The sequence below is a fragment of the Denticeps clupeoides genome, chromosome 15 (assembly GCF_900700375.1).
Source record: "Denticeps clupeoides chromosome 15, fDenClu1.1, whole genome shotgun sequence".
Taxonomy (NCBI): Eukaryota; Metazoa; Chordata; class Actinopteri; order Clupeiformes; family Denticipitidae; genus Denticeps; species Denticeps clupeoides.
In genome coordinates, this window is record NC_041721.1 from 9,839,426 (window position 1) to 9,847,602 (window position 8,177).

General features: G+C 42.8%; 1 non-coding gene across 1 annotated transcript; it reads left to right on the forward strand.

Moving 5' to 3' along the window:
- The first annotated feature begins 7,607 nt into the window (after window positions 1-7,607).
- On the forward strand, window positions 7,608-7,721 carry LOC114765454 (U5 spliceosomal RNA). The gene has a single exon (XR_003742641.1). It is a non-coding gene; the product is annotated as a U5 spliceosomal RNA (small nuclear RNA).
- The last annotated feature ends 456 nt before the right edge of the window (window positions 7,722-8,177 follow it).

Here is an 8,177-nt window from a genome sequence, read left to right on the forward strand (position 1 = left end):
GGTTGCATATGGGCAAAGTATGTGCGCAATAGAGTAGCCAATAACATACTATCAGCTATTCATTAAAACAAAGCCATCTCGGCAACCTGCAAGAGTCATGATTTCCATGGCAACTGCACGGATGGTGGCGGCCTTACATGAATAACATATTTCAATCCAGGACGTTCAGATACCCAGTAGCCTTAATAAATCCCTGCATCTTTTCTGGATGTGAGGAGAAGTTGTAAGCCATAATGATCAAAGGGACCACCATGCCAGGTATTTTCAGAGGATTATGACAAATTACATTTAATACAGTTTTCCTGCTATAGAAAATAAAGTGCAGTGACTGCTCATTTCGAGTTATTAAAGGGCTCACTCAAGAGCAAAACTATGAAGTTAAAAAAGGCCTGGGAAGACTAAATGAAACAGTCTTATGAAGTCTGCAAATATTTTGTGGTGCCACCTTTGTGCAGAGCCTTTTTGAGAGTTTCCACTAAGACTCGGCTCATTAATGCTTTCCACGCTTTGCACTAGCTCACTCATAGCACTTCAACCCTGATAATCCCAGCACTGTCTCATAATTGGCTTGCCACGGACGCATTTTGACAATCTTCACGCAAGTAATGTCTCTGTCCTGGAATTGTTACCGTCAGTGTGAATATGTGGTGTTTTACACGTTCACTTGATTCCTGTAACTGTGATTCCTGAAAACTTTTTCAAGCAACGAAAAAAAAAAACCCTGAAAAACAGCTTTTTTTAAAATGCCAGTCAAGATGTTAGTACTCCAAGAGATCGTGTTCTTCATATTTTTGGAGAAACAGCATCAGAGCTGTCAGCCTTTGCTCTAAACTCCTCCCATAAATGTGGTTTAGTGGTTATGTGGCTTCTTCAATATTTTTTCAATATCTTTTTTTATCTGCAAATCCTGGGAGACATTTGACAAAGCCAATTTGATAATAAATTTACATATAAATTCACTGGGAATAAAATAAGTTTGTTAATTGGTGAAAGAACGACTAAAAATAAATCTGCACATAATTTGCATTTCTATTACATAATCCCAAAGAGCCATGGTCCGTCCTCACACGAAAAATAACGAAGATCTTCCAACTCAAGCAATCCTTCTCCTCAGATTATTCTTGCATAATTTATAGCACTCAGTAAAGAGCGATCGCTTGCAAAATCAAGGCGGCCAAAATTGCTTGTGCAATCTGCAGCAAACATGTCCTCAATGCACGAGAGAGGAAGTTTTATCTTTTATCCCTTCCATGCAGTGTCTATATGGGTCAGATGAAAGGCCGATTGTCTCGTATGAATTAGTAGCATCAAACACATCCTTTCTGTCTGTCTGCCTACAGGGCAAACAGCTGGAAGCTACAATTAAAGAAGCGAGACTCAGCCTTATCACCAAACAGCACCAAAGATGGCTTTATCATATTTATAATATGAAAAAACTATTTTGCTATGCTCTTTGTACAGTGAAATGTGTGTGTGTGTGTGTGTGTATGTCAAAAGGCAGCAGCCCTAAAGGAAGTTTGATTTTCCAAACATTACTAGCAAGCCATGAAAGCTGCACTTTAACTGGTTAATTTGGAGACTTGCAAGTGAACTGAGTGACTAAAATGTCTGCTTTGTCTTGATGGGAACATAATTCTTTGCACAACATTGCACTAAACTGTGGGCCGGGGCCACCCGCTCTAGAGGACACCAAAACAAGCCTTTTAGCAGCAGTGTACGTCATGACGACAATGGTGACCTGTAATTGTTGCATAGGATATATTTTATGATAAATTTCACATGTAATTATCATTGATAATGAGAGACAGAACTGATTCCTTGATTGAATGAATGCCACCATATGAAACAGTTGTTCGTGTACAATTCTGCATATTTCTGTCTAATATTCTGTATTCATAATCAGACCATAAATTAATTCATACTGTTTCCAAGAGAGAACTTCTCTCATGGCCTTGTCTTTATGTTGTCTCCTGGCAGACATGGTTGCTTGTTTTGGCACAAGGCTGATGACACTGAGAGCTTATTTCACTCCAGGAGTCCCCGGAATTAGAGATGACTGAAAATACTAGCATAATTTGAAGTCCAGAGTCATGGTAAGACAGATCAGTCTCAGAAGAGTCACACCCAGTGTGAATGGTACCAACCATTGCCTGGTACTACCGTATGATTCATACCATTTGGCTGTTTGAAACAATAACCAGCTAAGGACCCCCATAAACAAGAAAATATAAATAATGCCACTGATACAGAAAAGCAGAAATGCTCCCCCAGAATTGACACAACACTGTGGTCAGAAATGGGCTGGCTGATCTGTGTGATGTACAAAATATAACATTTTTATGAAAAAAATAGTTTACTGGGATTAAGTGTTGTGATGAGAAGGTAGAATACATATACAGAATTGTATGTGTGTGTGCATGTGTGCTGGCGTGTGTGTGTGTGTGTGTGTGTGTGTGTGTGTGTGTGTGTGTGTGTGTGTGTGTGTGTGTAAATCCTTAATACTCTCATAGCAGGTGACACACTAGGGTCACGCCAAGCCCCATTTATCATTAAAGGGCTTTGAGCCCACTGCACACACACTCACACACACACAGGGTCTGCACAGGCTTTTTTCTGTGTCCTGCAGAAGACACTGTGGAATAAGAAACCAGTACAGCATGCAAATTAGTAGATAAAAAAAACTCCAAAAGCATCCATGGTGGTTTTGTGAGCTCCTTTGCACTGATGTGTCTTCAGTGGACAAAGACACTGACAGCAGTAATAGCCATTGGATTTGGGTCAGTGTCGGCTCAGAGGGGAGAAAAACGGATCTCTGCCAGCAGACATTTTACTGTCTTAAGGATGTTCACTCAGACAAGATGGAGCTTGCATGCTAATGGTGAAATATCTGTGTTGTTTAAAATATGAGAGGTCCTGTGTGTCCATAAATGTGTGCGCTTATGTGTGTGTGTGTGTGTGTGTGCATGTATGCATACCTTTAAAATATATACACACATATGCATACTATAACTTAATTTTTCTTTAAACAGAATATTTAATAGCCCTATCCGTTCTGTTAGAGAGGAGTATGCAAGCATTTCAAAAGGAGAACATATGATCAGATCCTTCCTCCTCCAAGGCTCTTACTGCACCAGCAGGACCACAGAATAACAAGCTGTTCTCACAAAATCTCACAAACTTCATTCCCCTGTCTCTGGGAGCCCCACCCAGCCTGTCTCAGGGTGATTATGGAGTCCTTTGTGTCATACACCTTCAGGAACTTCAATATTACCAAGTTAACTTTTTGCTAAAGCTGGTATCCAACACAAAGACAGATGTGTATTATTTGTCTCACCTCAGTAGGAAGATAGATCTCATAATCTATTAATAATCTGAATAACCCTGTGACAAATTGGATGGACGTGATCACTTCCACAAGCCAATGGCCAGTCAGAAAGTAGCTCTGTGTGTACCTGTAGGAGGAGCTAAACAATTTCCTGGTTTCAGTCATCTTAGCAGCTTTTATCATATTTTTATTATGAAAGAAAGTGAAAGTGACGTGATTGTCATTATGATACACAGTGCAGCACACGGTGCGCACAACGAAATGTATCCTCTGCTTTAAACCCATCACCCTGAGTGAGCAGTGGGCAGCCATGACAGGCGCCCGGGAAGCAGTGTGTGGGGACGTTGCTTTGCTCAGTGGCACCTCAGTGGCACCTTGGCGGTTCGGGATTCTGCCCCGCTATAAATTATATTATTAAATGTCCATTATATTAGCCACATGCCAGACCTTTAATCTGCCACACACCCCTACAACCACGTTAGCCAAAGCTGAGGGAACAGCCAACAAAGGACACATGACACCTTGTTACCCTATTTTTATTTTATCACTTAATTGATGCAGGAACTTTTTTCATTAGCTGCTTTTATATGAATGGTGTCATTTTGAGATTTGAATTTTGGAGTTTGTCCAATTTTGGAGTTTTCTGTGTTTCCATTGTTTTATTTGTTTTATTTTTATATATATTTTTCTGCAACCTGTTTCCTCACAAGAAACTATAAGGAGAGGACACTGTATACCGATTTCGAGTTTAAGGAGAAATCGCTCCTCTTTGAATAATACAAACCTGTCACATCATTCATTTACTTTTAGCTTAACATTTACAGCATTTGGCAGTCTCTCTTATCTGGAGCAACTTACAGAAATGCTTTAATATATCTATCATTATAATCCTCAAGATTTAATTTACAGTTTATTTCAGTGTGGACATTCAGTCATATGGTTGGACAGAACCATGTAAAATATCAGAAAACACTTTTTTTTTTTAAATAAAGCAGCATCAGAAAATGTAGTGGCTTTGTAATGTTTTTGTAGTAAAAAATAATTGCGAGCATGAAATGAATTGCAAATTGTGATTTGGTTGCTGCCAGCATTCTTGGTTGGAAGGCGGCGTGTTTCTGGATGGAAGTGTGGGAAGTGCACACGCCCACGATGTACCCCCCTCTGAGAGCTGTTTCCAAATGAAAATTGGCTCGGAACGACTGGAGCGGCGCTGGAGAGAGAGTTGTCTCATGAAACAAGAGTCGGCATTAAGGGGAAATCATTCCGAAGAAGTCCCAGCTGATTTGGGTTCTGAGCTCTTGTTCCTCTGTGGTGAAGCGAAAGTGTGTCTCTAGGATGGTCTCATAACGTTTATGTGCGTGTTGAGCAAATGCAAGCTCCTTCACACACACACACACACACACACACACACACACACAAACACATTTGCCCACAGAATAGCCAGATGCATTTGGTTCGATTCGCATGCGTTAGGAGGAGCGGTGGCACGTTTTATTACTCCCATTCCGGGTGCATGTCCTTTGATTTCAGGAGGCAGCGTGTCAATAGGAGCAGCCCAGTATTTACAGCGGCAGGGTGGGGATCAGCGCGGGCGTAATAAACAATAGCCGTGTCAGTTTTACGAGTTTCACCCAGGGCTGCAGAAGGCAAGCTGCCTTCTTCTCAGTGATCATTACGGCGCTCCAGAGATAGAGGGGATGATTAGAACGTTGCAGGGCGAACACACGTACACACGGTTAAAGATGAAAACACACAAAGACCTTCTGGCCACGTGGGTTTGTGGGAAGAGTCTGTTCCAGAGGAGCTCAACATCTCAGCATTCGCAGTAGAGCAATGGGCATCTGTGAGCTGCCTAATTTAAGTTTCATTTAAAACTTCTCTTCTGGAAAGTTCCCATCGCGGGAAAGAGGAGGGAGGGGATTCATCTGCATCCAACAGCCTGGAGCTTTCATCAGATGGCCAAGGCAAAAACCGACAGATTAGGCGTGATTAGGCTATACGCTTGTATAGCTAGTGTTTTCTGAGAGGCTTTCATGTTATCATGCTGAACCAGTGATGCAACTGCGTTTCCCGCTGTAAACTATTAACCTCTCCAAGTACCTCCAAACAGGATTAAATACGGTCAAACACAGAGTACGTCTGGAAGTCCACTGTACTACACTGAGGATGTGATGCAATGCCGCCAAGGTGCCGATGGGCAAAGCTCCACAATGACAGTCACTTCACTTTCTCTTTCAGGTGCTTTTACTAAAAGTTGGATGGTAGTAGCCTAGTGGGTAACACACTCGCTCATTAACCAGAAGACCCAGGTTCAAATCCCACTTACTACCATTGTGTCCCTGAGCAAGACATTTAACCCTGAGCTGCTCCAGGGGGGCTGTCCCTGTAAATACTGATTGTAAGTCGCTCTGGATAAGGGCGTCTGGCACAGGCTGTAAACGTAAATGTAAAAGTTTGTTTTGTTTTACGATGTCCAGCGTGTGCACCTCCTTCACTTCAGCCACGCATGACATATTAACAACACCCGGACAGTACCATTGGTGAGAGCCTGTGCACAATTTAAGAACCAAGATATGATCCTTGTCATAGAGGATGTAAAACCAGTAATCTTATGTACATGTCTCAAACAGAGGTGGTAGGAGGGCTCTGTTGTAAAGAAGGTGGACTTCAACACTGCTTATCGTCTCTCTCGTGAATTTCTGGCTCTGAAATATCCTGAATATTTGACAGAACTCCACCAGGGATGGTGGTACAAGCTTAGGAAACTTTCCACGGACACCCTCCTCAGAATCTTTCCTGCTGACAACGCCCCTCTCATTCTCCTTGGACAAGCTCCAGTCCTCTTCGCTTCTACCTCTTCTCTATTCCTTCTCTCTGACTGAGCAATTGCTACTCCGCATGAAAGGGAAAGGAGAAAATGCCTTGCACTTGGTCTTCAGCTGTCCACTTTATCTCCCCCTCATCTGTTGCTTCTTGCATTCTATCATACCATCCTCTCGTCCTCTGGGGACAGGCAATCTTCTCTCCTCACTTTCTTCATCTATTGATCACCTCTGTCCACTCTCTCCTATTCAATCTGCTTCTTGGCCAATGGATTTGGTGCAGCAGAGACAGACTGCCACAAATCTGTCTCCTTAGCGTGCTTTTCTATCAGAATTATTATCTGATGTGTCCCCTGGCAAAACTGATTTCTACATGAAAAAGCTGGAAATCTTTGCACAAGATCCTCACAATTTTTTTAAAATAGAATTTCTCAATCCACCTGAATAACTTACTCTATTCTCCCAGACTGGAGATTCTTCCCATTGGAGGTTAAGCAAATCTGCCAGTAATTTACTGTCAGATTTTACACCGTCTCCTCTTCTCAACATATGAGTTCTCATACCCCTGCTATGCAGATGGCCTCTACACTTCACCAACATTTTTGATGCGTCTCATCTTCGTCATCATAACTAATGTAATGCTCATAGCTTCTTCGGGTTCCCGTTAGATGTGACTTGTTTTCAGGAGAACCACCTCCATGTGAAAGTCAGCAAGACCAAGGATCTGGCGGTGGATTTCAGCAGGAGACAGCAATGGGACTACATGCCCCTAAAAATCAATGGGACTCGAGTGCAGAGGGTGAGCAGCTTCTCAAGACCTGACATGGTCTGAGCACATCCAGGATCAGACCAAAATGGCAAAACAGCACCTGTACCACCAGAGACATGCTGAGAAAGTTCAGGGAGTCTCCAGGCATCCTCAAGACTTTCTACATTGGTGCTGTGGAGAGCATCCTGTCACACAACATCACTTTGGTAACAAGATGGCAAAGAGGGTGATCCCTGTGGGGTAATGCTGAGAGTCTGAGAGATGCTGCTCTTCCATCTCTGCAGGACAATTACATCAAGAGGTGTAGGACCAGGGCCATAAAAGTTATTAAAAGGACAGACAACATACCCAATAAGCCTGTTCCAACATCTAAAATCGGGCAAAAGACTTGATCCTCAGGCCATTAAAATGCTGAACCAGTACATGCCACCACACCTCACAAAAGGGAAAGTGAAGTCATTGTCATTGTGATACACAGCACAGCACACAGTGACACAACAAAATGTGTCCTCTGCTTTTAACCAGCACCCTTAGTGAGCAGTGGGCAGCCATGACAGGAGCCCAGGGAGCAGTGTGTGGGGACACCTTTTGGTGCCACTGATTGGGATTCAAACCTTCTGATTACGGTGTCGCTTTCTTCACCGCTAGGCCACCACTGCCCCCCATACTGAGTCAGTGCAGTGCAGTCTTGTCGCTTGGGCTTCTCTTCATCACATACAAATCTTTTGCCTTTTACTAAAGATTTCCATGGAGAGGGGCGTCAACAAGCTCACAATATTTTTGGGGGCTCTGTTTTGACGGGGCAGTGGTGGCCTAGCGGTTAAGGAAGCTGCCCTTTAACCAGAAGGTTGCCGGTTCGAATCCCGATCTGCCAAGGTGCCACTGAGGTGTCACTGAGTAAAATCACCGTCACCACACACTGCTCCCCGGGCGCCTGTCATTGCTGCCCACTGCTCAGTCAGGGTGATGGGTTAAATGCAGAAGACAAATTTCATTGTGTGCACCGAGTGCTGTGCTGCTGTGTATCACATGTGACAATCACTTCACTTTATCCATAGCCACCATCCAGTGAAGTCTGTCTGTGTCTTATGTTCTCCTTGAACATAAATATTTGCTTGCATTTTATCCCTCTTTTTTTTGTACTAGCCTTAGTCCTCCTTTATTCCATTTCCCTCTTCTATTTGATTTATTTTTGTAACTTTATTATTTAACTATGCACAGCAAAAACAAATCAGTTCAGGATGCATTTCACAGCATGTGA